The 21,972-nt window shown below is 44.5% G+C and overlaps 1 protein-coding gene across 3 annotated transcripts in view; it reads left to right on the top strand.

Moving 5' to 3' along the window:
* The first annotated feature begins 624 nt into the window (after nt 1-624).
* ABCA3 (ATP binding cassette subfamily A member 3) overlaps nt 625-21,972 on the top strand; it is a 272,379-nt gene continuing 251,031 nt past the window's right edge. For 2 of the 3 annotated variants that reach the window (XR_014213589.1, XM_082199036.1), the window contains exon 1: nt 625-759. The gene's annotated coding sequence lies outside the window, so the exon portion shown is untranslated. Of the gene's footprint in view, nt 760-5,173; nt 5,295-21,972 lie in introns of those variants that run through there. The other variant, XM_082199037.1, reaches the window with a different exon arrangement.

Raw genomic sequence — 21,972 nt, 5'->3', positions numbered from 1 at the left:
CCAACTAAGGACTACAGACTCGTGTTTGTCCACCGCTCCCTGCATTTAAGGGCACATGCTGCCGCTCTGTTTGGTGCTTAATAAAATAATTCACAAAGCACAAGTGGGTCACTGGTAACAGATTTTTTAAAACATGGAATTTCCCCGGGAAAGGGTAAATCCGGATTAAAAATTGTGTGTGTGTGTGTGTGTGTGTGTGTGTGACGGGGGAGAGATCTTTCCCTGCCAACGACGACGTGGACGCTGCAAAAAAACTGCATGTATAATGAGCGCCCATCTCATAATAAACCCACTAATTTCGATGGCCAGTCAGCTTTCACAAGGTGCTTTGGGTCCAAAACCCAGTTGGGTTTAAACCTGCGACCTTTTGCATGCGAAACCGTTGCTCTGCAAGCTCTGCTCAAGAAGTCCTTCTCTTCTGAGGGTGGGGATTTGCGGGGTGTCCCCAAAACTCCTACAGACGTGCCTCTTCGAGCTCTTCTGCGGCAGATCCCCTTGCGGAGAGCAACCCAAAGGGGCGGAGCAGACGGGAAGGAGAAGACTGCGCCCCAGCACCTCTGACCCCTCCTTCCCCACCCTCTCCAGCCTCCTCCCCTCTCGGCGCGTCACGGGAGGCGGCGCCCGGGCGCATCAGCTGGCAACGAGCGGCCGCCTCCCCGGCCTGAGCCAACAGAGCCAGGATGGCAACGGTGCCGGCAGCGTCCAGAGCCGGTAAAGGGGAGTCGTCGCCTGCGGGACCCCGAGAGCTGTGCTGAGAAGGTAAGGGGCGTCGGCCCTCCACCCACCTCGTCCGCCTTTCCTCCCGGCGGCTCTCCAGCCAGCGATGCAGCCTCCGCCGGCGTCCCAGGCACAGCCACTCCCGGGCGGCCTGCCTTGCCTCTGCCTTGCTTAGATAACCTTGCCCGGCCTCGATCCCACCCGCTTCTTCCTTTCCTTTGCTTGTGTGTGCGCGCCCCCTCACCGGGTTTTGCAGCTGCTGTGATTTTCCCTTTGTTCTGCTGTTATATGTTTGTGTGTGTGTGGCTTTTGTAATACGCCGAACCTGAAAGATCTTGAATTCCCATAAAGAGGAATTCGCCTTTTCACTCTCTCCATCCAGGACTGAGGCTGTGTGCTGTATATCAAAAGGAAAGACCCCTCCCGTTCCCCGCACTTCTGCTCCCCCCTACCCGTTTTGAAAACCCACCTTGCGTTGCCAGCATACAAAGGGCTTCCCAAAATGCTCTTCCTCCTTGCCTCCCTCCTTTCCCCTAGGTAATTTCTGTTTCCTGCCTGCCCGCCCTCCTACGAGACATCTCAATTTCCGTGGAGCACCGCTTTCCTCCTCTGTGCTTTGTTCGTGTTTCCTCCTGCTGCCCAGAACCCACCCACCCCAGTGTATTGAGGGGGTACAGAAGTGGTCGTCGGCGTGCAAGTTGTCCCCTCTCCCCCTCCCCCACGGGCGCCCTCGCTTTCAAAGAGAGGGGATGTATGTTCTAAGCAGCGCATGAATCATGCACCCTTCCCTATGACGTCACACCCTCCTCTGCTGGTGAGAGCCTCATCCAGGGATGGGGTGTCGACCCAGTTCCTTGCTACCCAGGTAGGACCTTGGGGGAATTGGCTTAGGCTCCCTCTGTCTAGATTCAGGTAGGATGGCGGGGCCTGCCTTGCTCTGACACAAAGGCAGGGGGAAGCCAGAGGGCCTGTAAAGCCAGCTGGTGAATCTGCTCCGGCTGTTGGGGCTGGGGCTGGCCTGTGCCAGAGGGTCAAAGACTTTGGCTTGGATTGTAAACAAAGCAGTTTCCCGACTTGCAGTGCAGGCTGGTGCATATGGGGCAGTGCCCCAGCAGTCTCACTGTGCTCTCAGCCAGCCTCTGCCTGCCTGCCTTCATCCTTACCACAGGGCTAGGGGTAGCACTAGGTGTCAGTTTCCGCTCCTTTTTCCCCTAATTTTTTTAACCATTTGATAGTTATGAACAACAATGAACAAAGCTAATCCCGGGGGGTGGCGGGGGGGGGGAGGCTGCAAGGATCAAACCATAATATCCTGTAAGAAAATATGACTTAATATAAAATTACAACATTCCCTTCCAGAAAATTCAAAACCTGCTTGAATTTGCATTCACGGGAATTATTTTATTGACAATATTTGTACATGGCAACCAATTTCACCAGAATTTATTTATATGTTCACTTGCAGTTCTTAGACTGCAGTTATATGTTCACTTGCAGTTCTTAGCTGTTCTTTCCAAGAAGGGAGTAATGCAACTTTCAACTTTTGAGCCATTAACATCTTTGCAGCTGGTAACAGATAAGATGTGAGTTCAAAGGGAATTATTCTTCTTCCTTGGTGTCAGTGTTGCACTTTCTGCCTCTCCAGTCCCACCAGTTCATCACTGAATGTAGCTCTGCTGAGGAAGATCTCTGGCCTTCGTCATTTTTTGAATAGAGGTATAATTCCATTTCTGTCTTTGATATTTGTTTTGGATGGGAGGAGAATATCTCTTCTGTAAGGAAGGATTCTCCAGGAGGTGGAATAGCTGGACTGTGTAAGGTACGTGCTGGAGAAGTTTTATTCAGGACCATAACACTTGTGAAGAAGGACCATCGCTCATCCCTGGCAGCTTCCATTAAAAAAGATGTCACAACAGCAGTTGATGAGACGGACTTTTCTCTGCCTTGGAGCTGCTAGACAGATTTGACAGTCCTTGGACAAATAGTCTGAGCTGCTATGAACAGCTTCCTGTGTCCCTAGAGTTCTGCCTGGACCCTGGCATCTGCTCTTAAGGTCAGGTGGTTGGCCAAGGTGGCTGCTTCAGATGGGAGCGGTTGGGTGTCGTAATGGCAACAGAGTGAGAGGAATAGACTGGGTCACAGTGTCCATCTAGCTCGCCATCCTCCCTGGCAGCAGTTCTCCATCTCTGGCAGAGGTTTTCCACAACTTGACTACAGGCCAGGTGCAGCCCTATTGGCCTCTCTATCTAGTCCACTGGCCTTTCTAAAACTTAAGTAACTACCAGGATTTGAACCTGAGACTTCCTGCATGCAACGTAAGTTCTCTACCACTGAGCTATAGTCTTTGGGGGTGGGGTGGCAAGGTTCGGTGGTAGAGCATTTGCTTTGCATGCAGACAGTCCCAGGTTCAATCCCTGGCATCTCCAAATAGGGCAGGGAATGTTCCCTGCCTGAAACCCTGGAGAGTTGCTGCCAGTCAGTGCAGACAGTACTAAGCTAGATGGACCAATGGTCTGTATACAGCTTTCTACATTCCTTTCTCCAGGTCTTTTTGTTCAGATCTTTCAGTAGGGGCGTAACTATTTTTTATTCCAACTAGGCTTGTGTAGGAGAAGTTTTTTGGGGAAATGGGTCCCATGTTTCCTGACCATATTCTTGTGCAACTTCCACTCATTTCAGTGGGGATTTGCAAAGCAGAACTTCCAAGTGGATCAGCTCCTGTGTTAGTGGGAAATGTAGCCTTTTTCTTCTTCTTTTGCGCTTTGGGCCCTGGAATGTTTTGTGCTGGTTGCCTTAATATCTATAGTGCTAGGGCTCAGTTCACATCAGTGAATGACTCCAAAGAGCCTGTGAAAAGCTCTTTTCTCACTGCTGAGTAACCAAAGCCTGTCCCTATTCATGGGAGATAATAGGCAGGGAGTCTGAGGGTGAAATTTCTAGACAGTTTTGAATTTCCATCAGTTTCCCTGTTTGGGAACCAACCATGATTCTTACCTGATTGTAGGTTTGGTGACAGTGGTGTTTTTGGTCCCCACTAGCATTTATTAGCTTCAAAGAAAACACACTTTGTATCAGGAATGGGGAATTGGTGGCTTTCCAGATGTTGTTTCTGCAACTCCCTTCATCTCAGGCCAGGACAGCCGATGGTCCTGTGTGTATGTGTATATGTCTGTCTATCTACCCATATGAACTTTGTTCCAGTCTGGTAATATTAGTTTGCACTTTGTATCTCTTTATTTGAGTTTAAAATTCTAGACTGGAATAGCAGAGGTTATTGCAGAAAGCCCCCCAGCCCCAGCCCAGAGAACGGCTTATCTACCTTGTTTGTCTCCTGCTGCAAACAGAGAAAAGCTCTCAATTTACAAAATAGTGCAAGCTCTTGAGAGTCTGAGAACAAGGAGGGCATCAAAAGTAATTGCGTTTTTTAAAAAAACATTAATTCCTCTTTTTTGAATTTCAGGTGATATAGTTTCCATTCTCCCAGATTCATATAGAGATTTTGATTTCTGCCTGTCTCTGTGGACTTTTGCAATAGAGCAGATCCATACCATACATTTAAAGCACATAGACTTCCCCAAGGAATCCTGGGGACTTTAGTTTCACCCTCACAGAGCTACAGTCCCCAGCAGCCCTAACAAACTACAATTCCCAGAATTCTTTGGGGGAAGACCATGTGCTCTAAATGCATGGTGTATGCTCTGCCCCTAGTTTGTAGTGTAGATTGATTTGGATGTATGTGAGGGGGTTGTGCTTGATGGATTGTAGCCCTACCAAGCTCTATGGATCTAGGCTCCAGGTCGGACGCCTCTGTGAGCTTAGCAAATGGTGTGGGGTGGGGTGGAGAATGGATTGGCACACCCTGAAGGCTTCAGGTTGAGGAGGCCCACCCCCAGAGAGCCAACACTCTGTCTCTGGGTTCAGTGGCTTGCACAACTGAACAAACACTCCAGGAAATGTGAAGAGGGCGTTGATGAAAGGATCAATATTTTAACAGCTAGAAAATTGGGCTCTTAAGAGGGAACAAGTCCCTTGGGAATAAAAGAGAGCTTTTGTCAGGAGAGGAAGGCGGAACGTGGTGTTTAACTAAAGGTAACGTTGGGCCTCCTCCTTGTGGGATTCATTAGGATGCAATAGGTCTCTGAATGAGGTCACTGTCTCTCACACACAATGCGCTCTGAAATGTCAAGTGTCTTATGCCATCTGCACTCTTCCAGGCTCTTCCACACAGCCTTGGTTTCGTAATTTCCGATAAAACCCATCTCAAATGTGCCGCCTGGTCTGGAGCCGTGGTTTGCACTGGCGCTTATCATCACCACCATCTCTTCCTCCTCCTCTGGCACAATTTCACTTTTGCCTTTTTGCTGCAGGTTACTCCAGGGCGAGTTATCTTGATACTGCAGTGCACAGTGGTTGGGGGAGGAGGAAATGTAGATTTCTGCAGTTTTACTTTGGAGTTCCGTCTGCTGCAAAAGCTCTTTCCTTGCGAGCAAGCTAGGCATGCAAAAGTGCAGGGAATAGAAGACTTCAAAGCCGCTGGAATGCAAAGCATCCCAGGGAAACCACAGAGAATTTTCCAGGTTGGTACTACAAATTGAAATAATAGGTCAGGAAATAATCATTTTGTAAAGAAGCTGTGCAAGGGAGTTAACCAGGTTTTTTTAATATATAAAAAAGCAAAATAAATCAGTTCCAACAATACTATAAAACAATTTCCAGAGAAGCAGCCATGCCAGGATATGTAGCAAAAGCAACTAAAGAGTCCTGTGATGCTTTATTGACAAATTCATTATGGTGTTAGTGAAGGGTCATTAACCTTTCTGGGCATGTTTGCAAACTGGAGAAGCTGTTGTGAGCACACCACCCACCAGGGAATGCCTCTCAGGGTACCTGTGCCATTGCAGGAACCACACTGGCAGCCCCTGGCGTAAGCATTCATGAACTCAAGTCTCGCTCAGGTGCTTCTCTACCAGGCATTTAATGCAGAATTGCTGTGCTTTGTCCACTCGTGTCTAACTTCCCAGTGGTTCTTCCAACTTTTCTTAGACTGCAGAAAGTCAACCCCCCACCTCACCCCCATGCTGAAGTATTGAAGGGTAATTCAATCTCCACAGATGTGGATGCCTTCAGCTCTATTTTTCTGTCGTTTTGTTTTAAGGGTGGGGTTTTGGTATGGGCAGGGACATATTGGGAAAGGGAAACTTTTGATATGGGCAGGGACATACTGGAAAAGTTAATCTATCACCACGCAGCCCACATTCCTTATAACACTTCTGGTGGGTAACGTTACGACATTTAAATCATCATTTAATTTAATAGTTGGTAATTGATCTTATCATTATAATTATTACTAAAACGCCTTTCCACTTTGGGTGTGTGTGTGTGTGTGTGTGTGTACACACACACACACACACACACACATATATTTTATATGGATGTCATGGGACCTTGTGGCAACTTCCCTGGACATGGGACCAGGTCACTTCTGGATACAGGGGCCACAACACGAGAGGCATTTCAGCAGAGACTGGTCAGCCATTTCCCAGGGGTAGTGCAGTTGTACCATGCCCTCCATTAAGTTTGTGTGCAGGTAGCTTTCGGCTAGATGACCCCCCAGAATCACTTCCAACTCAAATGCGATCATCAGCACTCTGAATTACACCTGGGAGCACATGGTAGATCTCTTAATGCTGATAAAACAAGCTTTTCTTTTCTTTTTAAAAAATATAATGGGTCCCTGTCAGTAATCTGACTGCCATATTCTGAACCAGCTGACGTCTCCAGATGCTGTTTGGGTATTTGCTGAAAGCATCATTCTGATACTCTGAAAAAGAAATGAGCCAGTGATGATAGAGCAGCGAACTGAATGTAAGGTCAAACCTGATTGCTGGGTTGTCTGCCCTCTGCCCCCCAGCTGTCTAGACCTGAGTTACATCCTTTAAAAATGCAGCGGTTGTGCTTGATGTCTTGTTTTGGAAATTATAGTATGCAGAGTGATAGATACAATTTTCCCTTACATACTACTAGTGGAAAGCACCTGGTGTGGCTCAGAAAGTGTCGTTTGCTAGTTTCTAGGGCTGTGCACACCTGACTTAGGGTCCCGATCTGAAGCCATGGACAGGCCCAATCTGCATCTGGGTCAAATAATTATTGGGGGAGGGATGTTGTTTAATTAGGGTTTTTAAAAAACCCCATATGGAGGGTCTACCAGTTTCCAAACAAAGACAGAAACCAGTTTCTCCACCGGGGAACCTCATTGCCAAGCGGGGCAACAATATCTAAATGCATAGAGAATGGATGGACAGAGAGACAGGCAGGCAAACCACTTTCCAAAATACGTAATACTTTGGACCAATGGATGTGGAATATTCTTTCAGGGTATGTTCACAGCAGAGAGAGACTCTTATATGCGCAGAGATGGGATGGAGCATACCTATGGGTGAGCACATGATCATGAGTGATGCAAGTCTGGAAACAGAATGATCTGCTCCTCCCTAGCAATAACATATTTAATACACCATGCCATTTGGTCCTGAGTGGCAAGCTCTTTGGTGTGAATTCCTACCAGCCCATCTGATTCTGCAAGAATTGTGACATTGATTCCAGTCACGTGGATGGGTCCTTTGAACACGTAGGAAGCTGCCTTATACTGACTTAGACTATTGGTCCATCTAGCTCAGTGTTGTCTACACTGACTGGCAGTGGCTGTCCAGGGGTTCAGGCATGGGACATTCTTCCAGCCCTACCTAGAGATGCCAGGAATCAAGCCTGAGACCTTCTGCATGTGAAGGAGCTGTTCTGCCCCTGAACTGTGGGCCTTCCCTACTGTGACATCAGTGATAGGTGATCTTGCCAGTAATAGGCAGGCGGAGGATATTCTTTTAAAAAGATCCTGGAAAACACCAGCAAATATGTTTGGGAAATTTCAGCAAGTTGTTACAGGTTTCCCTTAAGATCTCCTTCCCATTGGCCTTAGAACACCTCACCTACTTCTCTGCGCAACTGACAGTTTTAATCTCTTCCTCCTGCTGTCAGGAGATTTCCAGATACTACTTTTGGAGTGGCAATTATTCATTTGCTGTTCCTTTTAAACCACAGCTTGTGTGCGTGTGTTTGAGAGAGAGAGTGTGTGTTTGAGAGGTATGTCATTGGATAATAAGAGTGTTCAGGAGAACATTTTATTTCTTCCTGGATTTGTTCCCAATTTTATTCATAATGCAAGAGTGTAAGTTATACCAGATCTAGTGAATACCTTAAGGGAATGGAGGAAGATGTACAACTTATTTGTTGATAAACCCCTGAGATGTTCTATTCACAATCAAGCAGGACGTAAATCTTATTAATTGAATAAATCATCTTGATTTCCTTTTCTTTAGCCTGCCTGCCAGTCCCTGTGTACATGCAGTTATCACTCTAACTTTTCCGAGTTGCTGCACCAATGTTGTGAAGGGCACAAGTTGAAAAGTCCCTGGTCAAATTCTGGCTCAGAACCCATCTTCACCTACAGATTCACATCGCTAACATACTGCTTTAAACAGTCATGGCTTCCCCCCAAAGAATCCTGGGAGCTCTGGTTTGTTTTACGGGTTCTGAGAGTTGTTGGGAGAAACACACACACACCTTATTCCCCTCAGAAGAGCTATAGTCTGCAGGGTTCCCTAGGAAGAGGGGCTGGTTGTTAAACCCCCTCTGGGAATTGTAGCTCTGGGAGGGGAAAAGAGGTCTCCTAGCAACTCTCAGCACCTTAAACATTTTGGAAACCCCTGTATTGCCGAGCGTCTCCAACAGTAACCACACTGTGCCATTTTCTATTTAGCTACATCTTCCTCTTTTCTCACGTGGGCACTGGGAGTGCTTTCATTGCTTCTCACTCTGCTGGATCAGCCCAAAGGTCCCGTCTAGCCACAGCATCCTGTTTTCACAGTGGACCACCAGCTGCGCCAATGGAAAGCCTGCAAGCAAGACAACAGAGCTCTCCCACTTGTGACTATCCTCGTGTTTCCTCTCAGGAGCGCAAAGCAGTGCATGTGGTTCCAGGTCTGTGCAGAGAAGGCAGGGGCAGCTGGGTACACTTGTCCCGAACCTCAGAGGGGAAAAGCTAGCCGGGTGCCCCCGCCAGGGGCCTGCTGGACTTACGATGTCAGGCCAAGAATTAGACTCCCTCCTGGGGCCTCAAACAAGCTCTGCACAGGCCTGCGTGGTTTTCCCGTTTAATCATCACAACAGTCCTGTGAGTTAGGCTAGGCTGAGAGGCAGTGACTGGTCCAGGGTTCATGGCTCAGTGGGAATTGATTCTGGATCAGTTTGCAGTTCTTGCTGAACACTTTCCTTGGCGCCACTTTATTTGAAAAGCCTATTCCCTTTACAGTTTTGTGAGTACAATGGTACCTCGGGTTACAGATGCTTCAGGTTACAGACTCTGCTAACCCGGAAGTAGTACCTTGGGTTAAGAACTTTGCTTCAGGATGAGAACAGAAATCATACGGCTGCGGCGTGGCAGCAGCAGGAGGCCCCATTAGCTAAAGTGGTATCTCAGGTTAAGAACAGTTTCAAGTTAAGAACGGACCTCTGGAAGGAATTAAGTACTACTGTAATTATGTAGTGTGCTGTGTGGCTCTAAGTGAAATTTAAACAGAAGTAAAGATGGAAACTGATTTTGTTTTCCCCTGAGAGGGAGGGATTGGCCTCATCTTATCTTTGTTGACAGGTTATATGCAGATTTCTGTCATGCTCCAGAAACCTACAAAACCTGTTTGACCAGCAGGACAGAAAGAAATTGTGTCCTTAGTGGAAAATTCTGTCTGTCCATCCGTTCATTGCTGTTGCTTATCTCCAGCGTAATGGACCTTGATGATGGAGTGTTATGCTAGCAAACCCAACTCTGCTGGGGAGAGTTCACACAAAACTGGCTAAAGAGCTATCTCTGAACCACAAGTCCTCCTCCTGCTTTTTATTCGTGCCACATACCAAAGCATGCAAGCTAAGCCTGGGATGGAGGGAACCTGTGACTCTCCATATATTTTTGGGAACTGCAACTCCTATCATCTGACCAGTGCCCACACTGGGGCTGATGGGAGTTGGAGTCGAACAAAATCTAGAGCACCACAGGTTGCCCATCTAGAGCTTTAGTCTCTGTAAACAAATGGATGTAAATAGATTCCAGATCTTAAGTCTCTCTCTCTGGCAGATGTTGTGACTGTTCATCATTGCTTACATCTGGGGCATTAACAGTCTCTGTCCCACACATTGTAATCATGTAACTAATCAATCACTGTGGTCTGCAGGTGAGGGCTTCCTGCAGATGCCATCTTATCAGGACGTCTGCTCCACACAATGTAGTAGGAATTGGACGTTTAGTGTTGCGGTACTTGCCCTTGGAAAATTAGAGGCATGGAATTTTTCAGCAAATACTAAATGCATTCCACAAGCCTTTTAAGTTGAGATCTTTCCAAGATTGCCTATATATTGGAATTGTTTTAAAGTTTATCTCCTGCTGTTTGCTGCCTGGGGCTCCTTTTAGGAGGAAGGGCAGGATATAAATTTAATACAGAAATAAATGATTTGGTGATAAAGGACAAACTGCCCCTGTTTTTAACCAAATTATTGTTAAGAGAGCCGGACGAGAGGGTTGGAGAGGGTGAGGGAGCCTGTACCTTTCCTAAGGACTTGGCTCTTTAGGCAGAAGGGGAAGTGTGTCACTACAGGGTTTGTTGCTGAAGACCAGAGAGGAAGTCTCTAGCAAAACCAGGGGAAATTGACTCTCTGCCTCTTATGTGGCAACCACATGGCTCTTGACTCTCCCAAGCAGATGTGTTCTTAAAAGCAGAACAAAGAATCCCTGTTTTCCTTCTGTTCCAGAGATCTTGAGTACAATGTGTACTAACTTGTTGAAATTCCCCAGACATAAGTGACGTCCCTCCCATCATATTTGCTGGTGTTTTCAAGGGTCCCCCTGTAAAAGAATGTTTCTACCTCTTCTGCCTGCTTGCTGCTGCTGGTGGCAAGCTCATCTTACGCTGGTGTCCCAATGCAGAAGGCCCAAAGCTCTGAGATAAGAGCACCTGCTTTGAGGTTTCTTCAGCAATCAAGTGGGTGTATAAATTCTGTTAAATGAATGAATGCAGAAAGTCCTGGGTTCAACCCCTGGCATCTCCAAGGAAGAGAAAGAAACCCAGAAGGGCTGCTGCCAGTCAGTGTGGATGGTACTAAGCCATATGAGCCCAGTGGTCTGACTCATTGTAAGGGCCGCTTTCTATGCTTGCACTGACCCCTCTTATCTGTGCCACATTAAATGCTCAAGGCCCGTGGGCCCAAAAGGGGGAGGGAGCAAAATAACCCACGGTACACAAATGTTGCTAAATGACTCCGTTATTTTCTCCTTGATTGCTCTTGGTGCCCTGTGAGAGGCTATCTGGCCTCAGGGTTGCCTTTGCCTTCCCAACCCCCAAAGCTTGACAGGAAGTGGTCCCGATGCTGCTAAAACAGGCAGAGACGAGGTTCCCATGATGCAAGGCTGTCTGGTGTAACCGCTCAGGTCAGAATCCCAGCTTCTCCAGACCTTACGGCTGCATCAAAGTGAGCTGAAACGCTGCCTTTTTTGCAGCCCCAGTTCCTATGGAAACGGTGCATCAGAAGAGCAAAGAACGTGGCGAGGGCTTTAAAGGAACCTCTTGTCTCTCCACAAGCTGCTTTTGAACTTGCTTGCCCTCCTTGCAATGCGATAGCTTGGCAGCAGAGCTCATCTGTAGCCAGCCATGTGGCTGGGAACTCATATTTTGTGTTTTAATGTATTTTTATTGATTTTCAAGCTAAGACTACAGATATGAAGAAGAAAAGGCATATAACCAAACGTTGGTGTAGCTGAGGATCTAATGCAGTATTGTTATATATAATAAATGTTCTCTCTCTTTTAAAAAGCTATTGTTTTGACTCAGCTGCACAGGTAACAGAGAGGAAGTGGGACAGTCATCAACAGCCTGTAGGCATAATCTATCATGTTCACACAGACTTGGCTATTTCTGGCTAAGAGATGTACATATTTTGATCCATGGTAGATTGAATGAAGTTCTTGCAGCTTTCCTTTACCCTGTATCAGTCTGAATGCTATCTTTTCCAAGATTGCTGTATAGACCAAATGCTGTGTGGAGAAATGGTCTAATTCCTTTCAGGGAACACATCTTTTGTGATTTATTTCTAGCGCAGAATAATACAGTGCTGTATGTCCTTATAGCAGCCTTTGGATTTCTAGCTATTGCATCAGTGTGTTACTGATGCTGAGAAAGCACAGCTTACAGATAATGTGAAGAGGCAAAGGTGAGCCCAGAGGATGGCTATGAAGGGCTTGTTGTTGTTTAGTCGTGTCCGACTCTTCGTGACCCCATGGACCAGAGCACGCCAGGGACTCCTGTCTTCCACTGCCTCCCGCAGTTTGGTCAGACTCATGTTGGTAGCTTCGAGAACACTGTCCAACTATCTCGTCCTCTGTCATCCCCTTCTCCTTGTGCCCTCCATCTTTCCCAACATCAGGATATTTTCCAGGGAGTCTTCTCATGAGGTGGCCAAAGTATTGGAGCCTCAGCTTCACGATCTGTCCTTCCAGTGAGCACTCAGGGCTGATTTCCTTCAGAATGGATAGGTTTGATCTTCTTGCAGTCCATGGGACTCTCAAGAGTCTCCTCCAGCACCAGAGTTCAAAAGCATCAATTCTTCAGCGATCAGCCTTCTTTATGGTCCAGCTCTCACTTCCATACATCACTATTGGGAAAACCATGGCTTTAACTATACGGACCTTTGTTGGCAAGGTGATGTGTCTGCTTTTTAGGATGCTGTCTAGGTGTGTCATCGCCTTTCTCCCAAGGAGCAGGTGTCTTTTAATTTCGTGACTGCTGTCACCATCTGCAGTGATCATGGAGCCCATGAAAGTAAAATCTCTCACTGCCTCCATTTCTTCCCCTTCTATTTGCCAGGAGGTGATGGGCCCTATGAAGGGCTAAGGAGAGGCAAACTATTCAACATGTGCAGTGCACATGTGTCTCATTCCTAGTGGTGCTGTCAGGTCAGGACTTTGTGTCCTAATCCACAGGGGTTCCCACCACTGTAGTTAAGTGATGGCCCAAGCAAGGGGAGGCCAGTCATTCCCAGGGGGCAAGACAAGGCAAGATCAGCACCTTGGAGAGGGATCAAGGTATCGGTTTCAGGACCACAGCTGGTGAGTCTGCAGTTGAGACATAAAGTAGATGTTGTCTCAGCAATGCCCTTTAATAACTGACAGATCTTTATCACATGATTAGGTATTCAATTGCTAGAAGCCCCAGCTTACCTCATGAATACTGAATACTTGGTCAGTTAAAGGGGCAGTACTTTTCCCTACAACTGCTGGATCAGTAATGAGAATCTAGTGGCAGAGGGGTCTCATTGGGGAAGAAGATATGGGCTTCAGGATCCCCAGCTCCACAAGGGACAGACCAGGGAATGTGGATCCATCTCCTCCTTTAGGGCTGACAGAAATGGAAGACTTTGCCCATGAGAATTCGTGGTCAGGAGGCCATGGAACTCTGCAACAGAAGGTCAAATTTCATTCAGCATAATTAGCCCCCCAAACGTGAAGTTATACACATTACTTAAAAACATAACTATGTTTGGCAAGTAAGCGGTATATAAATCAATAAATAATAATACCTTCTAAAGAAGTAGGGGGTCTAAAATTACCTAGCTGCAGCACTGCTCTTCTCTCTAGCCTGATCTGTCCCCACTGTGCCAGCTGGTAGGTCCATAACTCAGTAGTTGCCCACGTTTCAAGACATGGCATTTTTGGTTAAAGCAAGTGTGGGGAATCTCAAGCCCAGGTCCCAAATGCAGCCCTCCAAATCTCAACCCTCCCAGGCTCCACTCTTCACCAGTCCTGCTTTGAGCCTTTTCACTTGCTGGAGGGCATTTCCAAACTGCAATAATGCCTCTTGCTTGTTTGGAGAAGTTTGTGTGTCTGTGTATGCCTGTGTAGAAACTTCTGACTACATGCAGAGATGCATTACATACCCACAACAGCAGCACCTGAGCATGACTGCTTTTATTCTAAAAGGCAAGTTTCTAGTCCTCAGTCCTGCAAAGGTTAGCTTGATGAAGAGACCTGCATGGGTGGTTCTCGTTAAAATCTTAGGTGAGCTGCACAGGAAAGGATTCTAGCTATTAATACTGAGGGTTTTACATATCACTTAACCTCTCCTTGTTACTAGCAGAGCGGTTTATTTATGCAGAATAAACTTATGCATGTTTATGTGCATAATGAATCAAGGTAACGGAACTCGGGGCATAATCCGGGTTGCTTTCTTATGCATGCCTTTTGAGCCTCAGATGCGATGTTAATTGTGTGAATTCCATTAATGTGCAGCGGCTGTGGGGGACGGGAGGAGCAGAATCGGAACCATAGAGGAGGGAGAGTCTATCCCTTCCATCCTGTGCCACAGTCCTGGTAAAAATGACATCCCTCTTTGCATTGAGAGGAAGCCTCCATTGTGGAAATCTTGCTTATTTGACTCCTGTTGTCATTAGGGGTGGAGCTGTTCCTGTGATTCTACAACCAGGGTGCTGCCACAGAAAAGGCTCTTTTGTGCATGGATAGCTGCTCTTTCTGCTTTTGCTTCTTTGCCATGGGAATCTCTTTGTAGATCAAATCAATTCAGGCTGCAAAAACCTGCAAAGTGTTGTCTTTTGAAGTGGGTGGATTTGTCTGTTTCAGTTTCTCATTTTTCCAATCTTAAGTAGAGTTTTCTACATTTCCACATTGGTTTGCAGTATAAAATAAAGTCCTTATGAAATTTCACCAGCATTATAGTATTGATTTATATATATACACACACATATTTTCCCCCCAAAACCAGTTTTTCCTACTGTAATGCTATTTAGCATGTTATTTTCACAGATACATGCATTTTTATGCACTCTTTACCCCCATTCTGTGCATATTTGTACACTTTACTTAGCTGGAGAACTGCATTACAAAATTCAGGTAAGTGCAAATTTCAAAGAATGTCTGTGTTTCAGCTAGTGTGTTGTTTCGGAAAGTGAAAATTAAATAGGTTCACCAGTAAGTGCAAATAATTAAATTTCTTTCCCCCTTCCCAATCATGTCTAAAACAGGGGATGGGATGCATTTTTGTGCACGCTGCTTTCAGCATTTGGATAAATGTGAATTTTAAAGCATGGGTGTTTCAATTCGTGTTTTGTTTCAGGAAATGTGGATTCGGTAGGTTTGCCTTTAAATGCAAACTGAATCAAATTCCTCCTTCATCCCTTGTTGCCTCTGTAGCATCCTTGTCTTGCGAAAGATCAGAGATGGTGCTTTGTTAGCCTTTCATTGATTTGTCTGGTTTTCTTCGATGCTATAAGCCTGGGCCTCTGGTGGTTTGAGGCTTAAAGTGAGATTATGGCGGTTTTGTCTCTGGAAGCCCATCTCTTTGATGAGGGTGTTTTTGGTTTTCAGACAAGGAAAAGGTAACATTAAGGCTTCTTGTCGGTTCATGGGTACCCGCTTAAATCAATAAGAGGAAAGCTGCCCTTTGTGTTGTGGAAGGAGGATAGCAGAATTGTCTGATGTTGCGGGGGGGGGGGGCTGGGCAAGCTGCTATTCCTTTATTTCCCTTTAAGTTGGCAACTTCTCTTCATGCAGCAAAGATGAGGCTATTTTGGTTTTGGGAAACAGGTAAAGAGGGGGAAATGCATGAGCAAGATAAAGGAGCTCTCTCACTCATGTTTTACAGCACCATTCCATTTCTTATGAAAACTCCAGAAATAGCTGTGCTGAGATCTGGAATATGGGTGGGGGGTCTCAACCCTCCAAGAATTTCTATCTGGTCCTTGGGAATCTCCTGAGGCCACACCTCCTCCCTAGCCACACCCCTTTGTCCTAGGCCATACCTGTCCCAAGCCCTGCTTTGCCCTCCTTGTGTGTTCTTGCTTGGCTGGACTGTGTCCTTGCACTCTGATCATGCCTCTTGCCTCCCTGGTTAGAGGACAGAAAGGGATGTGTGCAGGAACTAGCCTACTGTACAGAGGCAGTATTTGTTGCTCTGCCTATGTTTGCCACTGGCCCCACCCACCACTACCACGTAGCCCCTGGGTTGCCCAAAAGGGGATGTAGTCCTCAGGGTGATCAAAATTCCCCATCCCTGATCTGTAATGTTGGACTTAGTGCCGGTCTACTTGTTTAGAGAAATTGCATGGTATGGAAGTGAGAGCTGGACCATAAAGAAGGCTGATCGCTGAAGAATTGATGCTTTTGAATTATGGTGCTGGAGGAGACTCTTGAGAGTCCCATGGACTGCAAGAAGATCAAACGTATCCATTCTGAAGGAAATCAGCCCTGAGTGCTCACTGGAAGGACAGATCGTGAAGCTGAGGCTCCAATACTTTGGCCACCTCATGAGAAGACTCCCTGGAAAAGACCCAGATGTTGGGAAAGATGGAGGGCATAAGGAGAAGGGGATGACAGAGGACAAGATGGTTGGACAGTGTTCTCGAAGATACCAGCATGAGTCTGACCAAACCGCAGGAGGCAGTGGAAGACAGGAGTGCCTGGAGTGCTCTGGTCCATGGGGTCACGAAGAGTCGGACACGACTAAACAGCTAAACAACAACAACAACAACAAAGTCCTCCCAAGACCAGACCATTTCAGATGGTTGGGGGTGCATGCTTTAATACTTTCCTGTAACCATGTTTTTAAAAAGAAAGAAAATAAATTCTTCTTGAATGATGAAAACCAAAAGGCCAGGGGCTGGATCTTCTGTCCTGGGGATTTCCCCCCAAAAGGTAAAAACAGTCCCAGGGCAAGGGGGAGTCAGAATGGGACTGTAACTTTTGGGAAAAGGCGGGTTTGACTTCCCCCCTTTTCCACCTTGATGCTGCTAATTTGCACCACAAGGGGACAAAATCCTGTTTACTATAGGGGTAGCATTTGGCTCAGAAGATGCTGTTGGTGAATTTCTGCATTTGGCATTCCTTCAGGGTTCCACTTTATCCCTAAATCAGTGCCTGGAAGTGGCCATGGGCTGGGTAAGGGCCAATAAATTGAAGAGAGGAACAAGACAGAGGAACTGTTGTTTAGCCCTGCCCCACGAACCCCTCAGAAGTTCAACTTTAAAAACTCTGGTGAATTTGAGAGGGATGTTGTCACTCAGCAGCATGGCTCAAAGTGAGATGATAGTGAAGCCAAACTAAATTATGTCTGCCTGAAAAGAAGTGGGATGATATCCTCATCACACCTCAATCATGAAAATGAACCACTGGATCGACTTCAAAATGGCCGCCCCTTGAACTCTCTCAACATACCAGCCAAGTCTACATCAGAAGGTGCTTTAGGCCTCACATCCCTTCCTGGCCTTGCGATCTTGAGCATCATCTTCATTGTATTCCCTGCTTAGAAAATAATTTCTATTTATTCCTCTTTTAGTTTTTCTATCCCTTTTGGTTGGTGAAAAAATAATGTGGGCAGGGTGAAGCTTGCCTCTGGCACACCTCAGGCGACTGTATCAGTTTCCGACTGGTTAATGACCTGCAAACCCAGCAAAGTCCTTAGGATTTATAACCCCTTAAGTACTTGTTACGCAAGAGCCTTAGAATTATATTCTGGGAAAATAAACACTGTACTCAACCCACAGTATGCTGAAACATAACAGCTGCGAAATAGAAAAATTATTTACCCCAAATGTCTTCAGGAATATTATGGAAGTCGTTGTGATTTATAGTGAGGGACCAAAGCACTTGACTTTCATAGGCCATAAAATAGCTATACTGGGATCAGGAAAGGTTCTGGTATTAAAAATGAGAAACAATCAAAATTAAAAACTTTGCAACCTGTCAGTGCTGGCAAATGTAGTGCATGGGTGCTAAACATTACCTGCTTCATTTATCCCAGTCTCCTGCTCCACCACACAGTCATTTTGAAAGTATAGTCGAACTTCAAAATAATAGATAAAATACTGCTGAGCAGATGCAAAGTTTTAAAGGCTGCTGTTACCACAGAGCTTTTCCCATTGGTGTTACTTCAACCAGGTTTTCATCCCTCAGTGGCTCTTCCCTTAAACCTTTTGTAATATTGCTCTTATTGGCAATATGTGTCACCTGAGCGGGTGTTACATCCATGCTGCAGATTTGCGGTCTGGTAAGACAAAATTGCATTGCATGATTACAGTACATTATTTAGCCTTGCTTAATTGCAACACAATGTCACAGGCTTCTGGGCTAGGGTTCAAAGTACTCTGCTTTGTAGACATCTGGTCCAATTTAGACCAGTTAGTTGCACAGGTATTGCCATTCTAAAAACTCTGTTCTGCCTTTCACCCGGGATCTGTTATCTGTCCCACCACTCCGGAAAGGGGCACTTTCTTTTTTTTTTTATTTTTTTATAATATTTTTTATTAGTTTTACAAAAGTTTTTATAACAGACAAACACAAAAAAGAAAACAAACAAACAAACAAGTATAATTTCATAATGTCATTTCATAAACTTCTTTCCTCGGACTTCCCCATACCTCCCCTTTCTGCATCCTCATGTCCAAATTTTATAGCAACTTATAAATGTTTTTTCCAACTCTAATTCGTCATAGTCCTTTCTTATTCTAATCTTATATTACTGCAACCCTTTCTCTCTATAGAATCTCGACATTCTAAACTTCATCAAGTTTATAGTAGTCCTTAAGATAAATCTTGAATTTCTTCCAATCTTCTTCCGCAGTCTCCTTTCCCTGGTCTCGAATTCTGCTCGTCATTTCCGCCAATGTCATATAGTCAATCACTTTCATCTGCCATTCTTCCACGGTGGGTAGATCTTGTGTCTTCCAATACTTTGCGATCAGTATTCTTGCTGCTGTTGTTGCGTACATAAAGAAAGTTCTATCCTTTTTTTGCACCAATTGGCCGACAATGCCCAAGAGAAAGGCCTCTGGTTTCTTAAGAAAGGTATATTTAAATACCTTTTTCATTTCATTATATATCATCTCCCAGAAGACCTTAATCTTCGGGCATGTCCACCAAAGATGATAAAAAGTACCTTCAGTTTCCTTACATTTCCAGCATTTATTGTCAGGCAAATGGTAAATTTTTGCTAGCTTAACTGGGGTCATGTACCACCTGTATACCATTTTCATCACATTTTCCTTTAAGGCACTACATGCCGTAAATTTAATTCCGGTGTTCCACAACCTTTCCCAGTCAGCAGACATAATATTATGACCAATGTCCTGTGCCCACTTAATCATAGCTGATTTAACTATTTCATCTTGTGTGTTCCATTTCAACAGCAAGTTATACATTCTTGACAAATTCTTAGTATTGGGTTCTAGCAGTTCTGTCTCGAGTTTTGATTTTTCCACCTGGAAGCCAATTTTCCTGTCTTGTTTAAAAACCTCCGTTATTTGATAATAGTGGAGCCAATCTTGTACTTTGGGTTTTAGTTTTTCATGGCTCTTTAATTTCAGTTTCTCTCCATCCTGTTCTAAAATCTCACAATACTTTGGCCATCCGACCTCCATATTAACTTTCTTATGGGCCTTCGCCTCTAAGGGTGACAACCATCTAGGGGTTTTGTTTTCCAACAGGTCTTTATATCTCATCCAAACATTGAACAACGCTTTCCTTACAATGTGATTTTTAAAGGCACTATGCACTTTGATTTTGTCATACCATAAATATGCATGCCAACCGAATGCGTTATTGAAACCTTCTAAGTCCAAGATATCTGTATTCTCGAGGAGCATCCACTCTTTCAGCCAGCAGAATGCTGCTGCCTCATAGTACAATTTTAAGTCCGGCAGGGCAAATCCCCCTCTTTCTCTTGCATCTGTTAATATTTTATATTTTATTCTGGGCTTTTTGCCCTGCCAGACAAATTTCGCAATATCTTTCTGCCACCTCTTGAAACAGTCCATCTTGTCAATAATCTGCAAAGTTTGAAACAAAAATAACATTCTAGGCAATACATTCATCTTAATTACTGCAATTCGGCCTAACATTGATAATCTCAAATTTGACCATATTTCTAAGTCTTTTTTAATTTCTAACCAACATTTTTCATAATTGTCCTTATATAAATTCAAATTTTTAGATGTTAAATTAACCCCTAGGTATTTCACTTTCTTAACCACCATCAAACCCGTCTCTTCTTGAAACTTATTCTTCTCCATATCTGTCAGGTTTTTCCCTAAGACTTTAGTTTTTTGTTTATTCAATTTAAATCCAGCTACCTGGCCAAATTGTTGAATTATCTCCAACACCTTTTTCGTGCTAGTGTATGGCTCTTGTAAAGTCAGAACTAAGTCATCTGCGAAAGCCCTTAACTTGTAATGTTTTGCTCCGACCTGTACACCTTTAACTTGCTGGTCCTCTCTAATCATGTTCAGCAACACCTCCAGGACCGAAATAAAAAGCAATGGGGAAATTGGGCACCCCTGTCGTGTTCCTTTTTCTATCTTAAGTTCCTCAGTTATTACATTGTTTACAATCAACTTAGCTTTTTGTTCGGAATATATTGCACCCATACCATTCTCAAAACCTTGTCCTACCCCCATCCCATGAAGGTTCTTTTTCATAAAACTCCAAGAAATGTTGTCAAAGGCTTTCTCCGCATCCACAAATATCAAAACTGCTTTAGTATTTATGTTCACCTCTAACTTTTCCAAAATGTCTATTATATTCCTAACATTGTCTGAGAGGTGTCTCTTTGGGAGAAAGCCTGCTTGGTCTCTATGAATCTTTTCCATCAATACTCTTTTGAATCTTTTTGCTAAAATGTCTGCAAAAATTTTGTAATCCACATTGAGTAACGAGATTGGGCGGTAGTTCTTCAATTGAGTCTTTTCAGTCTCTGTCTTTGGTATGAGTGAAATATATGCTTCTTTCCACGATTCAGGTGCCTTTTTTCCCTCTAAGATCTCATTACAGACATCCTTTAACGGTTGTATCAACCATTCCTTTAACGACTTGTAATATCTGGAAGTCAGTCCATCTGGCCCTGGAGATTTGCCCAATTGCATGTCCTGAATGGCACCCTCTATCTCTTGTTCTGTTATTCTCTGGTTTAGATCCACCTTACTTTGAGGGGAGATTTTTTGTAATCCATGTTTATTAAGGAATTTATCTATGTCTTCTTCATTTTGTAATCCTTGGGAATAAAGTTTTTTGAAATAACTCACAAAACAGTTTCTTATCTCATTTGGTTTAGATATGGTCCTTCCATCCACTTCCAAACTTGAAACTGTATTTAATTTCTGTCTTTTCTTGAGTTGCCATGCCAAGAGTTTGCCACATTTGTCTGCCGACTCAAATGTCTTTTGTCTCATTTGCTTTATTTTCCACTCTATCTCTTGGTTCATCAATTCCATATATTGTGTTTGATACAATTTAATCTCCCTCAAAATCTCCTGGGACTTTGGTTTTGACCTTAATTTTTTCTCTCCTTCTTTTATCTTTTCCAAAAATTTTTCTCTTTTCTCCTTCTGCTTTCTCTTCTTTATTGAATTTTGTTGAATCAAAAACCCTCGCATCACAGCTTTACTTGCGTCCCAGATCACTCTTCTTTCCACATCGCCCCTTAGATTGATTTCAAAATAGTCCTTTAAGGTTTTTTGGGCCTTCAAGTGGAACTCTCTATCTCGAAACAGGGTGTCATTCATTCTCCATCTAAACTGACCAGTTGTTGTAAGTTTCATTTCCATCTTCACGGCGTTATGGTCGGAGCAGGTTTTTGGGCAGATTTCTACCTTCTTAATCTTCGGAGCCATTCCACTAGTAATCCAGATTTGGTCGATTCTGGTCCAGGTCATCTTTGCTTGGGAGAAAAAGGTTCCCTCTCTTTCAAGAGGGTTCCTTGTTCTCCAAATGTCTATTAAGTCCATATTTTCAGTCATTTCAAAAAAAGTCTTCGGGAGTCTCCCTTCTTTAGTGAGTATCAGTCTTTGTGTCTTGTCCATGTTTGTAGAAACTACACCATTCATATCTCCCATGATTATCATGTTATATTCCAAATAGTCCATCAGGGTTTCATGAAGTTTTTTGAAGAATTCTGCTTTACCTTCATTTGGTGCATAAATCCCAATTATCAAAAATTTTTCTCCTTGTGCTTGAATCTCCACCGCTAAATATCTTCCTTCTTCATCTTTAAAAATCATTTTTGGGGCCCACTTCTCTTTTACATAAATCACAACTCCTCTTTTTTTTACTTTATCCGACGAGATAAATTCTTGTCCCAATTTTTTATTCATAAGCAG

This window comes from Podarcis vaucheri (assembly GCF_965113315.1).
Source record: "Podarcis vaucheri genome assembly, chromosome: 14".
Taxonomy (NCBI): Eukaryota; Metazoa; Chordata; class Lepidosauria; order Squamata; family Lacertidae; genus Podarcis; species Podarcis vaucheri.
Note: the sequence above shows the minus strand (reverse complement) of the source record. Positions and strands in the feature narration are given on the sequence as shown.